At 49.0% G+C, this 20,251-nt stretch overlaps 1 long non-coding RNA gene across 2 annotated transcripts in view; it reads right to left on the bottom strand.

The window, feature by feature from the left end:
* LOC123594702 overlaps positions 1 to 9,270 on the bottom strand; it is a 68,044-nt gene extending 58,774 nt beyond the window's left edge. The window contains exons 1-3 of one of the 2 annotated variants that reach the window (XR_006710847.1): positions 7,869 to 9,270; positions 7,375 to 7,561; positions 6,947 to 7,128 (exon numbers count right to left, since the gene is read on the bottom strand). This is a non-coding gene — a long non-coding RNA (uncharacterized LOC123594702). Of the gene's footprint in view, positions 1 to 6,946; positions 7,562 to 7,868 lie in introns of both variants that reach the window. The other variant, XR_006710846.1, reaches the window with a different exon arrangement.
* Between the last annotated feature and the right edge of the window lie 10,981 nt (positions 9,271 to 20,251).

The raw sequence follows: 20,251 nt of genomic DNA on the forward strand, positions 1-20,251 counted from the left end.
ACCAATACCAGCAGATTGTATTCCTTAATTATCTCTCTAATGTTTCTCTATTCTTGTACTTCCTCGCTGCCACCCTTAAGTTCAGGGCGTGATCATAAATAACCTACATTAATGCTAGGGCCTGGGACTCCCCTTTGACGTCCTTGATGTTCCTTGTCACTCACACCCCGCCACCACCTACAACCCATTTTCCACGCAGCAACCACAATCGTCTTCCTAATATAAAAAATCTGATGGCACCATTACCGTTCAATGGCTTTGTTTTTAGAATAAAAAACAAGGGGCGCTCGGGTGGCTGAAGGGGTTAAGTCCCACCTCGGCTCAGGTCATGATCTCGCGGTTTGTGAGTTTGAGCCCCGTGTCAGGTTCTGTGCTGACAGCTCGGAGCCTGGAGCCTGTATCAGATTCTGGGTCTCCTTCTTTCTCTTCCCTGCCCCCCCTTCACGCTGCCTCTCTCTTTCAAAAATAAATGTTGAAAAATTTTTTAAAAAAAGAAAAAATGAGTTCCCTAGCCATGGACACAACGCTCTGTATGATCTGACCCCCGCCTCCCTCTCCAGCTTCATTTTCTGACTGTGTTGCACTTCCTTCATAACACTCGGTGTTCATGAACATTGTTGCTCCTTCATAAACACTCATGTTCGGTTTCTTACAACCCCCCAAAATAGGCTCTTTTCTCTCTTGCCTCTAGGCTTACATTCATGATTCTTGCTTTGCTCAGAATGCACTCCTTCCCCCTTCCCCTTCTTTACCTAGTTCCTACTCGGTCTTGAAGAGTATGCTAAGGCATTACTTCTTTTTGACAGTCTTTCCCAGCCTGCCCATCCCTCCCACGTGCCCTCTCTCCCCACACAGTGAGATTATACCTGCCACAGCAGTCAGTGCCCGTTACAAGTAGGATTCAACTGCTGTCACTCTCTTCAACCCCTTTCTACGCTTACTGGAAAGGACAGACTATGAACCAGAATAAGTCAATTTCAACAATAGCAGTCTGGCCATGTTTACCATTGGGAAGGGTTGCTGTGCATTGAAAAGCCACACCCACACACACAGCTCTCTCTTCTGCTTCCTGAAGAACGTCCTTGAAACAAGTTGAGCCACAAAGCAGGCCTCCACCTTTTTTTTTTTTTTTTTTTTTTCCTGGTGCTTTCTTAACACTATCTGAGAAAGATTGAGGGCAGGTCCAACCTCATGTCACTCTCTTCTCCTGGTTGCTTTGGCCCCTCCTAGACTGTGATCTTCACAATTTTTAGAAAATCTTTTGTTTTCTACCCTTAGGTTAGCCAGGAAGACTAGAGGTAGCTGGAGTCAAGCAAATGTCCTTCCACAAATGGAATAAGGTTCTGGCAAAGTCTTTCCCCTGTATAGTTGGACTTCTTACAGAGAATGGTCTGGAGGATTTCACAATGATTACTCTTCTCCTGCCAGGTCCAGCCAGGATCTTTCTTGGCCCTTTTGTGTAATAACCCGGTGGGTTTCACCGCCGAGCAGTGAGGCCCTACCGAAGACTGCTGCCCTGTGAGTGTCTCACTCTTAAGCTTGTCCACTTTCAGGCTTCAACAACTCACCACGATTCCCATTTAAGTCTGAGAGACTGGCACGGTCCAGAGAAGACTAAGTAGGCATGACAAGTAAATATAATCCATTATTCTGGATGGGATCCTGGACTGTAAAAAGAATTCTAGGGGTAAAAATGCAGAAATCTGAATAGTGTGGACCTTGGTTAATAATAATAATAATAATAATAATAATAATAATAATATATCCATATTGGTTCATTAATTGTAACAAATGCACCGTAAAACTATAAGATGTTAATAATAGGGGAACTAAATGTGGACTAGATGGCAACTCTGTACTATCTTTGTAATTTTGCTGTAAACTTAAAACTATTGTAAAGAATAGAATTTATTTTTTTTTTAAAAAGTAGAGTACAGTTGGGGCGCCTGGGTGGCTCAGTCGGTTAAGCGGCCAACTTCGGCTCAGGTCATGATCTCGCGGTCCGTGAGTTCGAGCCCCAGGCAGTGCTCTGTGCTGACAGCTCGGAGCCTACAGCCTATTTCAGATTCTGTGTCTCCCTCTCTCTGACCCTCCCCCATTCATGCTCTGTCTCTCTCTGTCTCAAAAATAAATAAATGTTAAAAAAATTAAAAAAAAAAAGAGTAGAGTAGGGTAAGAGTCATGGTAGGGGGTGGGAGTGGGGTGGGTTACAATATTAAATGGTATGACCAGAATAGGCATCATTTGATCAAAGGTTTAAACGAGGTGTGGAAGTCAGAATTCTAAGATAGCCCCCACTGTTTCTTCCTCCTCTTTTTTTTTTAAAGGCTTATTTATTTTTGAGAAAGAGAGGGAAAGACAGCATGAGCAGGGAAGGGAGAGGAGAGAGAGAGACACACACAGAATCGGAAGCAGGCTCCAGGCTCCGAGCGGTCAGCCCAGAGCCCAGCGCAGGGTCCGAACTCACAAACTGCGAGATCATGACCCGAGCCGAAGTCGGACGCTGAACCGACTGAGCCACCCAGGCACCCCATCCTCTCCTCCTCCTCTTGAGTGTGGTCAGAACGCGTGAACATGCTGGCTGGCACTCCAGTGATTAGATTACGTGAGGTGAAAAAGGTGAAGGGACTTCTGCAGAGGTAATTAAGGCCCCTGATAAGCTTTACTTTGAGGTAACTAAAAGGGGCATCATCCTTGGTGGCCCTGACCTAATCAGGTGAGCTTTCTAAAGAAGTATTTAGAAGGGGCGCCAGGGCGGCTCAGACGGTTAAGTGTCCGGACTCTTGATTTTGGCTCAGGTCACGATCTCACAGTTTATGGGTTCGAGCCCCACGTTGGGCTCTGGGCCGGCAGTGCATTCTGTAGCTGCAGGGGGACACATGTCGGCAATGTCCTGAGGGGGGCTTGGAGGCGGACCCTCGTCGAGCTGAGCTTCCGGATAGGAGCACAGGCCAGCCAACACCTTGACCGCAGCCCAGCGAGGCCCTGAGCGGGGAACGTAGGTGAGCAGAGTCCCGAGTTCTGACTCACTGACGCTGTGGAATAATGAATGGATGTTGTTCGAGCCGCTGTGCTGGCAGTGCTTTGTTACACGGCGGTAGATCCCTTCATCCGGGCGCCGAAAGAGGGACCTGCCTCAACACAGGTTTTAACAGGGGCGCTGTGACTCTTTGGGTCGAGAACAGACCGAAGGGGGGGGGGGGGAGGGGCAAGGGCAGTTGAGCAGGGAGAGCGGTTAGCAGGCTCTTCTGGAAACCCCGTTCAGCAGTGACGGTGACCTGTACCTCCGAAGGGCCAGGATCGTGGTGGTGGAGGGGATGTAAAGGGGTCAGATCACAGATTTCTTTTGGAAGCAGAGCCAGAGGAATTCCCTGACCGAGTGGAAGTGAGGTAGAAGAGAAAGGAAGGCGTCCAGGATGAGTCTAAGGTTTTTAAGCAAGTAACAAAAGGGGCGCCCGCCTGGGTGGCTCCGTCGGTGGAGCGTCCGGCTTCGGCTCAGGTCGTGATCTCGCGGTTCGTGAGTTCGAGCCCCGCGTCGGGCCCTGTGCTGACAGCTCGGGGCCTGGAGCCTGCCGCAGATTCTGTGTCTCCCTCTCCCTGCCCCTCCCCTGCTCACACTCCATCTCTCTCAAAAATAAAGATTAAAAAAAAAAAACAAAAAAAACTTTTAAACGAGTAACAAAAGAACGGAATTGACGTTCGCTGAGGTGGATAATCAAGTGAACCCAGGGCTGGAGGCCAGCCCGGCCTGGCCCCAATTTCCCTCTCCTGAGTTGCGACCTCTTTCGCGTGAGACATTCCGGGAGACGAGTTTGAAAGTGAAAGCGCCTCGGGCAGCCGTAATCACAGTCATTGAACACTCGCGGACGCTTATCGGGCGCCTCCTACCGGCCGGGCACAATTCTGTTTGCCGTATCTCATTTAATTCTCCTAACCATCCTCCGCAGCCCTACCTTGTAGAACTCTCACAGTTTAAACACGAAGAGCCTGAGGATGAGAGGCTAAAGCCACCTGAAGGGCCACAGCTGCTAAGTCAGTCGTGGGGCGACACGGCTAGGAGTGCAACGTGAGGATTCAGACCAACCGGGTTCAAACCTTAGCTCTAGTATTTGCTATCCTTGTGATTGGGGACGAGCTACTTAACATCTCTTGTGAGCAACGCTCAAGTTCAAAAGTTCTTCTAAATAGAAATCGTGGCGACATTCATTAATTACAACTACTCTCCTTCCGGAGGTGCGGAAACGGATTGCACGGTCAGGTTCTCAGCTAATAAGGGCTGGCAACTGTCGAGCGCTCCCTCTGTGCAGGGCACGTGTTTACTTGGGTAATCCTCACGGTCTTGTGTGGCAAACGCTCATACTTTCCTGGTTCACAGATGAGGAAACGAGAACGTGAGGTTGCCCGGGACCATCAGGTAACAGGTATGTGGCCTGTCGAGGGTGACTAGACACGATCGCTCTTAACCACTATCATTTTGAGGCTAAGGCAGATTCATGATAGCTTCCTGTGACATCCGTGGGCCAGGCATGGCCCCTGTGCCCTGGCCTAAAATGGGCCCCCTGTCATTTATTTATTCAGAGCCGGCTAGGACGGACCCCTAGTTCGGAGCCCTGTGGCCCCGAACTCAAATTCTTAAACATCCAATTGCTTTAAATATAGTCCAAATAAATTTATTTTTAACCTACTTAGAACCTACCTACTTTACATACCCTGTGAAACTGCACCTAACATCTGCTGGCCACAGATAAGACAAATCCTGTGCCTGTAAAGGACCCCAAGCCAGTGCCGCCCTTCGGAGCTCCCTGACCCGCAGACGGTCCACCTCGGTGCTCTGAGCAATGCTGCCTAGACACGTAAGCCCTGTCTCCCGTTTCCTCTCCCCCAGGGGGTCCCTTGCTCCAGTCCCCTTCAGGGTGATCGCCCTGTGAGGCTGTCTCTGGAAGGTCTCCGGCTGGGAAGGACTTCTCCTTGCATACAAACCTGTCCATGCACCGCCCAATAAGGCTCATGCGGTACGGCCTCTCACGATCCTGTCTCTTCCCTGATCACCCCAGAAAGACTTGAACTCACACCTCCCATCAGGATTAACTCATAAGCCTTTATTAATATACTTTGCGCTTTTAACAGCTTTTCTGAGGTCTGACTTAGATAACAGAACAGCGTCTCATTTTAAGTGTACCATCCAAGATTGTGGGAAAATTTTCAGAATCACGTAACCGTCACCACCATCCAACTTCAGAACATTCCAGAAAGAAACTCATGCCCATTTGCAGTCACACCTTGTTCCTTCTCCTAGCCCCAGGCAACCACTAATCTACTTTCTGTCTCTATAGATTTGCCCATAGATTTTGTATTACATTTTATTTAGAAAATTAACTGATTTTGAGCAAATGACCCAATTTTTAGTTACAGTTACTTCTTTCTGTCATGCCCAAATGAGCCTTGAAAAGGTTCATAAAGATTCAGTCTGCCGGAAGATACGTGTGTGCGTATCACATATATAACCCAACTTCCTCAAAGAGTAGAGCGCTTTTGCGTTCAGCCACTAATCTGAGCATAACAACATCGTGAGGAAAGCAAAATTCTCTGGTATAGTGATTAGGATATGAGCTTTGCAAGAAGACAGACTTGAGTTCTGTTTCAGTTCCATGACAACAGAGATTACGTCCATAATGTTCACCACTGTGTCTCTAATATTTAGCAGAGTGCCTGGCACACGGTAGACTCTCAGTGAATGTTAGGACAGGAAAAGACGAAGGAAACGAAGGAAGAAGACGAGAAACGCGCATCTGTCAGAGTGGCTAAAACGAACAACTCAGGAAGCAATAGGTGTTGACAAGGACGTGGAGAAAGGGGACCCCTTTTGCACTGTTGGTGGGAATGCAAGCTGGGGCAGCCGCTCTGGAAAACAGCGTGGAGGTTCCTCGAAAACTTACAAATAGAACTCCCCTACGACCCGGCAATTGCACTACTAGGTATTTACCCAAAGGATACAAAAATGCTGATTTGAAGGGGCACATGGGCCCCAATGTTTACAGCAGCGCTACCAACAACAGACAAAGTATGGAAAGAGCCCAAATGTCCGTCGACTGGTGAATGGACAATCAAAAGAACGACGTCTTGCCGTTTGCAATAATGCGGATGGAATTAGAGTGTTATTATGCTATTATGTTATTATTGAAGACAAATGCTCAATTTGTTTCTACTTCCTCTCTTCATCAATGCGGTTCGTGCACTCAAGCCCCGCGTCGGGCTCTGTGCTGACAGCTCAGAGCCTGGAGCCTGCTTCGGATTTGGTGTCTCCCTCTCTCTCTGCTCCTCCCCTGCTCGTGCTCTGTCTCTCTCAAAAATAAAATAAACGTTAAAAAAAATTTAAAGAGAAACAAAACAGATGAGCATAGGGGAAGGGAAGGAAAAATAAGATAGAAACAGAGAGGGAGGCAAACCATAAGAGACTCTTCCATACAGAGAACAAACTGAGGGCTGCTGGAGGGGAGGTGGGAGGGGGGATGGGCTAAATGGGCGATGGGCATTAAGGAGGGCGCTTGTGGGGATGAGCACTGGGTGTCGTATGTGAGTGATGCATTACCAAATTCTACTCCTGAAACCATTACTACTCTATATGTTAACTAACTTGAGTTTAAATAAAAAACTAAAAAAACCCACCATCAGACAAGCTCGGCTACAATAAAGGGAAAATCCTGGACCCGGAGTCATAGAGAGGGTTTGAAATCCCAGCTTTGAATCCTAGATTTGTTACCGGTGCGTGAACTCGGGCAAATCGCTTTGACGTGTCAGAGCCCCTGTCTCCTCATATGGTGGCACCTTTGTTATGGAACATTTTTGCGAGTACTGAACAGCATTTACACTTATCAACTACAAAGCATTATACAAATACAGATACTACGAACTTACAAAAAGAAAGAAAGAAATGACCTCTGATTACCAAGCTCAAACGTGAATGTGGGAAGGTAACTTCAGTTCACTGAAGAGTCACTTCCATCGTCTAGAATGTGGGGCCGGTGCCCACCTCGTAGCTCGGGATGGTGAGGTTCCGCAGCGTTTCCTTGCTTGTCCAGTACTGGAGCGCGCGTTAGTTTTAGAACGGGGGTTCAAAGCCAGGCTTGCCTGCCCGAGAAAGCAGTTAAACAGTCCCGCTCACAGAGTGCTTCCACAGACAGCTTAAACGAGCGTGGATAATTGTGGTCATGTGCTGTGTGTTATGAAAGAAAGGCACAGTGATGGCAGAATTACAAGCTGCTAAGATGTCATTTTTCTTTTCGGTAATGGTGGTAGAAAAATCCCTGAGTGCAAGCCTATGTCGTTTCAGAGCCCGTCCTTCAGAGAAAGTGCCCTGCCTTGTCTCTTACTTACCCACGGCCCATAAAACGGTGTTTGATCACTTTAATTCCTCTTCTCCGCCTGGCTTTGATTGCAAAAAGTGGTCAGGTTAATTGGAACAATTAAGGTGCTCCTGGGGGATAATTACCCCCTTCTACTTTCTGTGTGTGTGCAGAGGAAGGAGGATGGCTGGTCCTGAAAATGGGATCTCTGTGGCACACTGGGAAGGAGAATGAAAAACACAGTGAGATGGAACTCAGAAAGCGTTTTCTCTTGGACTTAATATAATTAGCGGATAAAAGCCCACGCTGGCTCCCGTATCCCCCCCCCACCCCCAACCTGCACACACCTTAGAGGCGGCAGAAGGAAGCGATTTGACCTCCGAGCCAAGGGGGAGCCCCGGCTGAGTCCAGGAGGCGGGGTGGGATTTCGCCCCTTCGCAGCGCAACAAGCACTGGTAGGATCCCCTCTGCTTTCTGGAGTCCCTTCGGTCCCTGTAGGGAATCTGCACCGGGAGCTGTACTCACCGCCAGGGTTGCAGGTCCACTCTGGGGAGCGGTGGAGTCCTTCCTCTTCCGCTGTCAAACTTAGGAACCGCCGTGTCTGGGAAATTGGATTAGGGGTGTGAAATTGGAAAGCCCTCTCTGCGCCCTCCGACGTGTAGAACAGGCACGAAGACAATTTAGGTGTCAAAGGGGAGGGGCTCATTTATACAACGGGGGCGTTTCTCACAACCAGTCGGTGACTGATGTCGCAAGTTAGGTGCAGGAACCGTGTGGGGATTGGCATCCTTGCAAATGACATCCTGCTGTGTTATCGAGAGGAAAGAAAGCGGAGAAACTTCGCCAACAGAATGATAAGTAGATGGCTTACTGGCTTCTACTACAGCAAGCTAGAATCACCCGCCCACTGACTTCCCCAATTATGCTAAAAGGCTTGAATGTAGGCTGTCAAACCGTGGAAGGGGTTTCGAAGCAATTTCACCTTGAAGGGTGCTTAAACTGATAGTCAACAGGCACTGGCAAAGGAGGCACAGGGGAAATGGCCCCGGAAACAGCGCAAGTATCATGCGTACTAAGTGACCTTGAGAAAGACACTTCGTTCTGTGAACTTCGGTTTTCTCCGCGTTCGGGTGATTATGAGGATTGCACGAGCCCCTGGATGTACGGTGCCTGGCAGAAGGCCTGTCGTAGAGGAGGTGGGCGCTAACCGTGACTTCCGAGGCCCGCCTCGAAAAGACCCACCGTGACTGGAATGTTGCAAAGGGCCTTGTGCACGCAAGGGTCGGTCACCGTCGTCCAACGCTCCGACCTCCAAAAGGGTAAGACCCAGCACGTTAGACTGAGTCCCCAAAGTAGGAAAGCCCTTTATTCATTTCTGGATACACGGCGCCACATTATTTTGAGACGTGAATCGAGTATTCCTCCTGAAGCCAGACGTCAATTCATATATTGTAGAGCAGCCTGTTGGTGCGATTACCTAGGAGGGTTGATTTTTGCCTCTATTATGAGCTGTTCTGGGTGCAGATTGTAGCAACAGCAGTAATAATAATAAACGGTGCTAATAATAACAACAAGTCTTTCTGGAACCCTGTGCGTTCCAGGATTGAGCCAAGTAATTTATAGCCATTAATTTATTGCATCACCAAAGAATCCTATGAGGTAGCTACCGTTATCATCAGCTCCGTTTTTGCACGTGAGAAGTTGAAGGACAGAGATTAAGAATCTTTCTTCGTGCTACGAACCAGCAAGTGGTTTTGATCTAAGCAGTCTGGTTCAGAGCCCATCCATGGGAGAAAGTAAGTCTGAGAAACATCATCCTGAAGGAGCTTAGCATCGCCTTGCATGGAGTTTTGAAACGACAGACGCCAAGTGGTGTGGCCTTAAGCAAGTCCTTGACATTCTCTAAATCCGTTTATTCATATACTTAAACGCTCTGCGGGGAATGAAGCATTTGGCGGCCACATTAGCAAACAATCCGGCAGTTCCCCCAAAGTGACCGAATAAGCCAGAAATCCCACTCCCGAATACGTGCGCAACAGAAATGAAAACGTATGTCCACACAAGAACATGGACGTTAGAGTTGACGGCGACATTAATTTATTTATGATCGCTAAGAAGCGGAAACAGCCCAAATGCTCATCGACATCCATACAACGGAATCTTATTCTGCAGTAAGACAGGATGAAATACTGACGCGTGCTACAACATGAAGGAACTTTGAAAACGTGATGCTAATTGAAATAAGCCAGACACAAAAGACCACCTCTTATACGATTCCGTTGATAGAAAACTCTAGAAAATATAAACTAATCGATAGTGACAGAAGGCAGGTGATGGTCGCCTGGGATAGAGCAAGGGCAAGGAGAGACAGCGGGAGGGATGATAAGGGAACGTGAGGAAACTTCTCTGGGTGACGGAAATGTCCGCTCTCTTGATTGTACATGGTTTCCCAGGGGTATACGTAGGTTAAGACATATCAAACTGCACACCTTCACATTTCCAGTCTATTAAATGTCTATTGTGCTTCAATACAGAAACTTTGAAAAACTGGGGATAATACTACCTACTTCCCCGGGGTGTCATGAGGCTTAAATAAGACCGTATTTGTGAAAGTGCCAAGCTCGGTGCCTTATGTAGTTATGACTTACAAAACAATGAGAGGGCACTCACATAAACATTGTAACATGCAAACGACTCTGAAGAAAACAGGACTTCTAGCTTGATTGTAAAGAGTGGGGGCACCTGGGTGGCTCAGTCTAGGTCATGATTCCAGCGTCATGGGATCAAGTCCCACGCTGAGCGTGGGGCCTGCTTAAGATTCCCTCTCTCTCCTTCTGCCCCTCTCCCCCACTCACAGTCTCTCTCTCTCTCTCCCTCTCAAAATTAAAAAAAAAATAATAATGGAGAACCATTGTTTGTTCTAGGTGGGAATCTCATTTAGGCCATCACGGCAGCCCTATTTTACTCTCCCTCCATATGCACCAGAACAGTGAGCTAATAATTAAGTAACCCGGTGTGCAAGTGTGTGTGTGTCTGGAGATGGAGGGAGGGAGAGAGAAAAAGAGAGAGAGATTATAAGTTTACATATATGCAGAGTATACTGTGTGTATAGTAAGTGTGTATATATACAGAGTACATTGTGTGTGCATATATATAGTGTGTGTATATGCAGAATATACATAGACTATATATACAGTTTCTCTCTATAGGTACATACAGAGTATAATATATAGAGAGAGTATATATATATACAGAGTTCATACATATATCACATAGAGAATACACACACACACACACACACACACACACACACACATTTATAAATGGCTGTAAGGGTTTTTCTACATTATGCATTAGAAACGATCCACTTTTTCTCACTTCTATTGACATAAAGGATGGAACGGAATCAACATTTTTTTCCTTTTTTCAACCAAAGTGGGAGCCTATTTTGTGGCACGCATTAGTCTATGCCCTTGATGTACATCACACCAGCCCTCCTGGGAAGAAGGTATTATGAGCCCCACTTTACAGGCGGGGAAACGAAGGATCACTAAGCTCAAATGATACATTCAGAACGACACAGGCAGTATGTGGCAGGGTCAGTAATCACGTGGAGCGCTATCTAACCTAAAATCCCGTGTCTTCCAGTCTCGCTTCCCAAACTGCTAAATCTCGTACGTGGGTATATTGCTAATACGTCCTTAATATTCACGTGTACTTACAAATTACTAAAATGAATTCAGACCTGGTCTTGAGATTAGTGTCACTTCAGCATCGGCGAAACCAGGGCTCTGATGAAGAGAGGAAGTAGAAACAAATTGAGCAAGGCATAAAAAATAATCATTAAATGTACGATTCAAAGTGAAATTACAGATATTTTAAGTCCAAGCTTATATCCATGTGATAGGAATTAAAATGTTGAGACGTTCAGAAATCTTAGAGCTATATACAGATTTCTGGATGCAGTCATTTTATTTTGAAATCTCATTTTCGTCAGTGTTCTCTGCTCTTAAACTAAAAATTTAATTTAAAGGGATGCCGAAGAAGACGTAGCTAAGTGTATCAAAGTAATTTATCAAGTACTATAAATTGAACAGTTTAATCCTGGACAAGAAATTTTAGTAATAGTGCCTTAATAAATCTTTAAGTATATAAGGACAAGTTACTTGTGATCATTTTGCTTTAAAGGAGATTTTCATAGTCTTTTCTTTGAAGTCATAATAGACATAAGACCCCTAGGGAAACATAAAAATAAGGAACTGAAGGGTAGTTTTTAGTTATTGCTAATATTACAATAGTCTCAGATCTGGTATGTTAGAGCTGGTGCTTTGAGCCCGGCCAGACTTCAGTTCGATTCCCAGCCCTGCCACTTACTCGGTGGAACCGGGCGAGTGCTTACTCTCTCGTGCTGCGTTTTCCCACTCCGTACAACGGTGCCAATGACAGCGCCTGCCTTTAGAGTCGTTCTAGTTGTACGTTAGGAATCAGGAATGATGCTCGGTGCACAGAAGCGCACTCAACAAATAGGAGGTGTTCTAGAATTATAGAATTATAATTTGGGCCATCTGAGAGTTTAGCTTTACCCTATTTCCTGACCCCAGCCAGGAGTGGTGGCCTCGGACAGCCAGCTCAGTGACTAGCGTGTGCAGTGACCTGACGAAGGCATCTGGAACTGGGGTGAGGGATCACACTCCCGGTTCTGGAGAAGCAATGCTAATTGCACCCTTTACCGCGGACCCTCCAGACCATCACCTTGGCGTACGAAGCACAGCCTTGACTCCACTTCACGACAACAATGCGAATTCACATTTTTGACTACTTCCCACGTGCCCTGCCCTGTGCGAAGCGCCGTACGTGTATTCTCACGTTGCTTCCTCGAAGGTAACCCTAGGAAACAGGTGCTATGATTATCCTTAGGCTACACACGAGAAAACTGCGGTCTTGTCTGAAGGGAAGGTGCTGTTTGGTCTCTCTCCTGCCATCTGCATCCCTAGAAATTCCATACCACACAAGCTGCCTTCCAACCAGCTATCGTCTGTGTGTGCGCACGCGTGCACGCACATGCTCACATGCGGGCTAGAAACCTATTAATCGTTCTATGAAGAGTCCTTATTGGGCCCTCCTCTATTTTGTGACTATTGGCTTGTGTATGGAAGGATTGTCTTCAGCAACCAGCGACGCTTTCCTCCCCAACCCCCATGGCAACAGCCTTTCTTTGTGAATTGAAATAAGTTTGATATGAATCTTCAAACTGGAGTTTTGACAGGTAGGTAAGAAAAACAGATCACTGAGTACATTACACCCACTGTGCTGTAAGATAACCATTATCTTACATAAAACATCATTGCATTTTTTTTCCCGGCTTGACTTTAATATTAGCATGCCAGCAAAGTGCCTGTCTGGTTGCGGTCAGTACTCTTTCCCCAAAGGGCAAACCCATCACGGGGTGACAATGAGTGGTGTCACCAGTATGGCGCTGGTCAAAGGCCAGTGGGTGCTCTTTTCTTGCACACGAGACAAAGCTTCTCCCTGGGACTGGGAATGTCGAGCGGTCTCTTACTCTCTAGGGATACCAGGCCTGTCACGTCCGGAAGAAGGTTCTAGGTTCTCCCCAACATCACCCCCACTTGAGCTTTGGCTCCGTGTTTCATGAGACCGAAGGTTGTGTGCCAAGCTTCCACAAAGAGGGAGATTTAGAAGTCCGCAGGAATAAGAGGATAAAAGGAACGAAAGGGGGATCCTAGGAAGTTGGGACGCAGAATGCGTAATAGAACGGACCCCAGAGATGTTTCCTAAAGCAGGAAGTCGACATTCCGGCTCCGAGAGAAATGGCCAAGGATATCTCAAGACCTAGGCTGATACAAAACAGTAGGACAAGCACAGCTAGGTATAGAAGGGACTAGCCTAGAGGCGAGAGCACATGAATAAGTCAAGGGAGACAGATATCTTAAAAAGCAATTATAAGGCAGATTATGGTTGAGCTGGGGAATGTAGAGTGTTATGTGAACATAAAACAGGGCACCCAAACAGGATAACATCAGGTGACGAGTGCAGCAGCAAGTGTATAAATCTAAAGAAGGAGGAGGAGGGAGAGGAGACGGAGGAGGCGAAATGCTAATGCCTATGGTTTCAAATATATGTCAGGTTTGCTGATGCCCAGGCTTACGATACGAATATAAGAAACTTCTGGAAGGCAACAGCTCTGTTCTGGCTTGCTCTGCTACAGGCAGAGAAGGGCTTTATTATGGACAGAAGGTGGCTTCCGAACAGCTTCTCTTTCATGGATACCACAGATCTCCAGGGCACTTTTGATACAGGTCAGGAAATCTCTTTGACACAAGAGGGCCAGAGGGCCGGTCCTAAAACTAGGGTGTGGGTACCACAGAAAACGTCTTACAATTAGAAAACCGTGATTCAAAGGCAAAACCAACTTGGCTCTTTCGGGAGAAATGTAGTAAGAGGGAGCCTGGGGGAGGAGGCCTGTGGAAGACTGTGTTATTGTTCAAATAGTCCCTGGTCATCCCACAGGGAAGGTTGTACATTCCTGCCCCGTCGGCCTCAGCCATGCAACTTAGTTTGGCCAATAGAAAGCGAGCAGAGAACAGACCGGGGGTTGCTGCGAGGGATACTGGTGGGGGGGGGGGGGATGTTGATGAGCTACATGGGCGATGGGCATTAAGGAGGGCGCTTGTGGGGATGAGCCCTGGGTGTCCTATGTAAGCAATGAGTCACTGGGTTCTCCTCCCGAAACCAAGGCTACACTGTATGTTAACCAATTTGCTTTTAGGTAGCTAAATTTAAAATAAAGAAAAGAAGAGGCAGAAAATGAGCAGAAAGATCCATACCCCATCAGGACAGAAGCCTTGAGAGCCATCGTGCCCTTTACCACCGCCTTTCTTTTTCTTTTCTGCCGCGACACGAGCAGCGGGCATGAGATGTGAGTACAAAGTCAGTTAGCTAATAGTGAGTACGAGCCGCTCAAATTTAGGATGTGTTTTGTTACCACAGTCTAACCTGACCCATGGAAGATTTTCTCTGAGGATACTATGGAGAGCTCAGTTTAGAAACAAAGCCGTCTATCGATCCAAGAACAGGTAAGAATCGAGCACATATGGAGTCATGAATTTGCACCAGAGCAAAACCAGCTGTCTGGCCCTGAGCCCACGGACGGCTACTATCACGGGCATGTAGCAAAGTGTCACTTAAAATAACAAGGAGAAAGGAACTCTGCCGGTTGCCTTTGTTCGGTTACTAGTGAGCGTCGTAACAAAAACCCGGTGTTATTCAGCAACTCAGGAGCGTGGTTTGGTTGAAGGAGAAAAGATGAGGTATCCAGACAGAATCTGAATTCCCACTAGGTCTCTAAGAATGCCTCACCTCCATTCGCTGCTTAATAACCTGATCTAATGCCTTTATGAAGTTGGAAGTTTCAGAATAGTTTTTGTTAATGGTGACTATACAAAGGGATGAGATTTTTAAATATGAACGAAGCTGTCAGGGAGGAAGAAAAGTTTTGTACGCTGCTAGGGTCTTCTGGCTGGTCTAATAATCAAATTGACATGAGACAGAGGAACAGGGGAAAACCAAATTCAATTACGTACATACAGGGGCCCCTTAAGAGGACGAGGCCCAGCCACAAGCAGTCAGGCGGTGGAAGCTTCCATATCCCGTCCTGAACTGAGGACAAGGTGGCGGGAGTGAGGACAGCAAAGGAGACGAAGACAGGTCACAGGCAGACGGGACAGCCAGTGTTCGTAAGCAAAGGTTTGCTATGCCAAGCAGAGAATTCTTTCTAATGGAAAACAAAGCCATCTTCGGTGACGGCTCTTTCCCTGATACTGCTCCCCGACTTGGGAAGGCCCCCAAGTCGCGGTGGGGGGCGCGCGGGGCGTCTGGTCTGGTTCCCCAAACAGCGTCGCAGTGAACCCGGGCTCTGCAGGGGGCGCTCCGGGGTGGCCCGGACCCAGGCCCAGGTCCCTCTGCGGCCACCACAGCCCGGGGCCCTCGCAGGGTCGCCGTGGGCCGGGGGCTGGGGTTGAGTCATCCGGTGTAAACAGGGAAAGAAAGAGAGGGCGACCTATGACCGAAGGCTGGGGGAGGCAGGAGCCGAGGGAAGGAAGGCGGGCGGGCGAGGCTGGAAGTGCTTTCCTCGGTTGACCAGGACCCAGCTGCCGAGGCTTTTTATACGAATCCCGTGGGTGCGAGCAAGGGCGTGTGGGAGGGCTCGCACACGGCGGGGGGGCAGGGCTGAAGTGTCCCCGTCTAACACGGGCCAGCAGCCCCGACGACGAGACTGAAAACATGGACCGAGATGGGGGCACGATGTCTGCTGCTGACCCCCCACTGGAAGGTGAGCACGTCTTCCACCAGCCGGGGCTTTGTGAGCCACAGCGGGCTCAGAGTTAGGAGATGGAAAGGCCCCCTTAATTAAAGCAGAGCTTGTGCAGGCCTGAAAATAGTCCAGTTTTGCTTTCTAGGAGCATCCAGTTGACAGAGATAGTAAGAGGGTACCAATGCACTTGCATACCGAGTGGGTAAGGCTCTCGGGATGAAAATGCGCCAGTGGCCTCCCCGGGGCGCGCGCTCTTCCTGGCCGATGCTCTGGCCTTCAGAAACCCCCTGGTCCCTGAGGAAATTCCCCTGGTGGAGAAGCAAAGGCTGGAGCCCTGTCCCCGGGTCTAGAAAAGGAGCACGTGGACCGAGCCCCGGGATCCGCAGGGGACTTGCCCAGCGCCCGCCCCGCCCCCCACTCACCTGCCACCACCCCCAGCTCCAGCCTGATTCCCCGGCGGGAGCCGCAGGGTGGGCAGGAGGCCTGGGGTAAGGAGACGGGGTGGTCTCTGAGACTGAGCTGACCGATGTGCTCAGCTCTACAGACCGTGGCCCCGGCAGCGTTGGCGCGAAGGTTCCAAAAGGAACACGCTTAAATGCACACGCGAGGTTGGCAAGGTGGCCATCGACACTTAGTTTCATTTTGCCTTCACAGTTTGGAGGGTTTTATTTATTCCCAAGCCGGAGTGACTCGTTTTAAATTAAAGCGTTGCATACAATTAATTAATTGCCACCAGGACGTTCTTCCTTAATCTCCAGAATCAGCACGACTCCTTCAGGGGAATCCTTCTTAAGCACACCATGAAACGGACCCTCTGATTTGCAAGCCACTGGAATTGCTTTGGAATTCAGTCCAGCCAAAGAGAACTATACTCAGCCTTCTCCCTCCTCCACACTCACACCCACACCGTCACCAGATCAAAGGATCAAAGCCAACTCCCAAGTATAACCAGTGTTTGCCCCGCTAGAAAATTAGCTGTCGAGAAAATTTCACTGGGGGGCCTAGATATTCACTAGATATTACCAGAGGTTCCTCCTAAAAAAGCTAATTCTATTTGAAATCGCAGGTTTTGACAGAATTCAAAAGATTATGCAACTGTTGGGTGATATGCAGCAATGTAACCTGATACATCTAATATAATTTACACTTAATTAGCATAGAGGGTTATTTCAATATTGGAAACTTGACTATGCCGGTATGACTTTGAATTGTTGATTTTTGGTGTATCAAACATAAGACTGGAAACTGACACCGCAGTGAGGGACTAGATATCAAACTGAATTAAGACAAGATTCCCTACATTCTTGAAGGGTTTTTTTTGTTGTTGTTGTTTTTTAAACCCAGTGATGCTGCAATTAACAAACCCTGGGAGAACAGAGCTCCTTTTATGACAAGCTCAGCTGTGGGAAAGCAACCAACAAAACAGCACTTCTCCCACTCACAGAACTGGGAATCTTCCTATCCTCTGCTCTCTGAACTCCAAAATCAGGGCGGGCCCAGTGGGGGCAGGGGCTGCCCAGAGGCCCGGGGCTCTGGAGCACATCTGAGAAGCCTGGCCCTATAGGCTGTGGAGTAGACTTCCCTCCGGCAGAGATGTTTGGGATGAGGGACCTACAGAAGTTGGTGAGCCAGGCAGGGTGCCAGAGAGCGGGGATCCTGAGACGGGCATGCGGGCAACAGCAGAAGACACCGGGAGGCCGCAAAATAGATGTCTTCAGACACGGAAAGGGCTGCCGTGTACGAAAGAGCAGTTTATTAAGGTTAGCGGCACCGGAACTTTGTGCCACCCGTCCGTGTGGCGTCATCCCAGCCAACCGTGGAAAGGAGGGCTTTGTGATAGTGATTCCAAGCAACAGCCGGCAGGCGGGGGAATGTTTTAGGCCGGCAAAGAACCCCAGAAATCACACTGCTTTCCCTCACACCACACGTCTAGTCCCCGATCTTCCTATGCTAGTTAAAAAACAAAACAAGACAAAAAAAAAAAACCCCAGTAAACAGAACCAACACCGAACGGACAAGACGTGTTAGCTTTTAATGTCACGAACGTGAAGACCGGGGGTCACTTTTTACAAGATGCGCCTGTGTGTCGCGCATTATCAGGAAGCACTGACCCAAGTGTCCGCATAGCCCCCAGGGTTCACGAAGGACTCGCGGGTCCTTCCACGCGCTGCCTCTATCCTCTGTCCTGAAATCCACCTGATGTTATTCTGTTTCAAAGAGATCGTATGTGTGTGTTGTGTGCAGGTTTTGCAGCTACAACTTTAGTGAGCGAATACAATTCTATCAGGAAAACTAGTCCTTGGAAGTCTAGACTCACGGTTGCCCACACTGCAGAAAAAATAACGACCAATGGCTCCAGCGTACCAGAAGCTCTCCCTATTTTCTCTCAGGTAACCCTCATGGCGATCCCCAAGTCAAGTGTGAGCTCAGTTTTACAGAGGAGGAAACAGAGGATCGCCAGGGCTGACTAACCCCACTGGTCACGTGGATAACGAAGTCCAACGTCAACGCCAAAATGGCCACCCACCCTCCACGCGTCCCTCCTACCCCCCGCCCAGATCCTTGACCGTGGCGCCTCCCCAAATTATTTTGACACAGCTCATAGCACATGGATGGGGAAAGGGTGCGATGCCCAATACGTTGCGAAAACGGGCTTAAGGAAATCTTGGTGAGTTTCTTTACAACAGCATTTCTTAAGGCCATTAAGAGACGAAAAGACACAGGCCTTATGTTTGCTGTTGCCCTTCTTGCAGGGTACCGCCGAGGCCAGAGCAGGACACGGGCCCTGGGGAAAACCTTAAGCTGCTTTCAAACCTCCCTCGCAGGCAAGCACTGTCCCAGAGAGCAGGGCAGGCCCTCTGCAGCCAGGACGCATGAAGACCCTGGGCTTGTCTGCGTCTTGGCTCCGGTCCTGCGGACATGCGGCCTGCCCACGTCCTGCTGGGGGGCCGGAGGTGGCAGGGCTGACGCCCACCAGAGCCTCCCAGCAAACGCACGAAGAGCCTCACCGCCTCTGGGACAATCCGTGACCTCCGGGACGGGAGGGCAGCTGAGCATGATGAGGACAGGCACTGTCTCTCTGATTCCCAAGGCCTGTCATTTCCCCAGGGCCAGTGGAGCCCGGGGATCGGAGGGGATGATTCTGAATGGGTCCTGTGTGCTGAGCGGAGAGGAGGGGGAGCTCTCCTCTCTGGGCTCTGGCCACTCGCCAGACCTGAAGCAAGGACTGTAGACGGAGAATCGGTGTCGGCGCTGGCGTGGCCAGATGCCGGGCACCGCGTATAAAAGAGGCTGCATTTGGAGACGCTGATTTCCTCAACAGGGCTCGGCTCTCTCCTCTCCGTTCCTGCCTCCGGCCTTGCCTCCTCCCACCCACTCTCCGCACGGAGGCTCGAGAGATCTTCCCGAAGCAGACGTCTGACTCTCTCTTTCCTCTCTGGAAGACTCTTCGGTAGTTCAGAAACGGGTGCTCCGAGAGGGCCGGTAACTTGACCCACTAGCACATTCGGCCGGTGTCAGAGCCCCCCCTGCTTTTACCTCCAACTCCTACTCCGGCTCCCACCCGGGTGTGGCTCTGCGCCCTCTTCCGGGGGCCCCGGCCGCAGATGAACCCCCCTGCTGGAATTACCCAGATCCAGATGTCTCTCGGAACCCACTCCTGATCTTGCTCCTCGTCTGTCCGCGTCTTCCCCTCCCGTTACACCGCAGGCTCCTCGAGCCCGGGGAACGTATCTCGCGGAGCCTCACATCCCAGCCCATAGCACACGGCCCGGCCTCGAGCACACGCGTGTTGAGTGGATCGCATACAATTTCCCGGGGCCCCGGTCGTGCGCTCTCTGTCAAAGTCGATACACGCTGGCATTCAGAGGTGCTTCACTTCGGCTAATCCAAAGTACGAGCATCAGCGGCTCTTAAGACCCATGCCGGCAAAAACAAAATTGGTATCGAGGCCAGAATAAAAAAAGCAGGCTGGGGATTCAAATGGCTCAAAGTAGAGGTGCGGTGTGGGATCGTCTGCCTGACTCTGAGATAACTACGATACATTTCCCAGATAACAGCCTCTGTTCCGCTGTACAAGGGATTCCCACGTGGTCCACGGGAAATCTGTTTTTCAAAAGAGAGGGTTTTCTTCCCTCCTGCAGCTCTCTTTAAACACTGAATTTTCAGTTATTCACTATTGAACTTGAAAGCAAGAACATTTTAAACATCCATTTACCTTGTTCTCTGTATGTTTATAATCAGCTCTACTTTAATCGTCACTAGTAAACTTAGGGGCGCCTGGGTGGCTCCGTCGGTGAGGCGTCCGACTTCGGCTCAGGTCATGATCTCGCGGTTCGGGAGTTCAAGCCCCACCTCGGGCTCTGTGCTGACGGCTCAGAGCCCGGAGCCTCCTTCGGATTCTGTGTCTCCCTCTCTCTCTCTGCCCCTCCCGTGCTCACGCTCTGTCTCTCAGAAAATGAGTAAACGTTAAAAAATTCATCTTCCCCAGCAAATTTATGCAATAACACTAAGTATTCACCATAATAGCAACAAATATTTGTAGCAACAAATAAAACTGGACATGTCTTTTCATTTA

This window comes from Leopardus geoffroyi, chromosome X (genome assembly GCF_018350155.1).
Source record: "Leopardus geoffroyi isolate Oge1 chromosome X, O.geoffroyi_Oge1_pat1.0, whole genome shotgun sequence".
NCBI lineage: Eukaryota > Metazoa > Chordata > Mammalia > Carnivora > Felidae > Leopardus > Leopardus geoffroyi.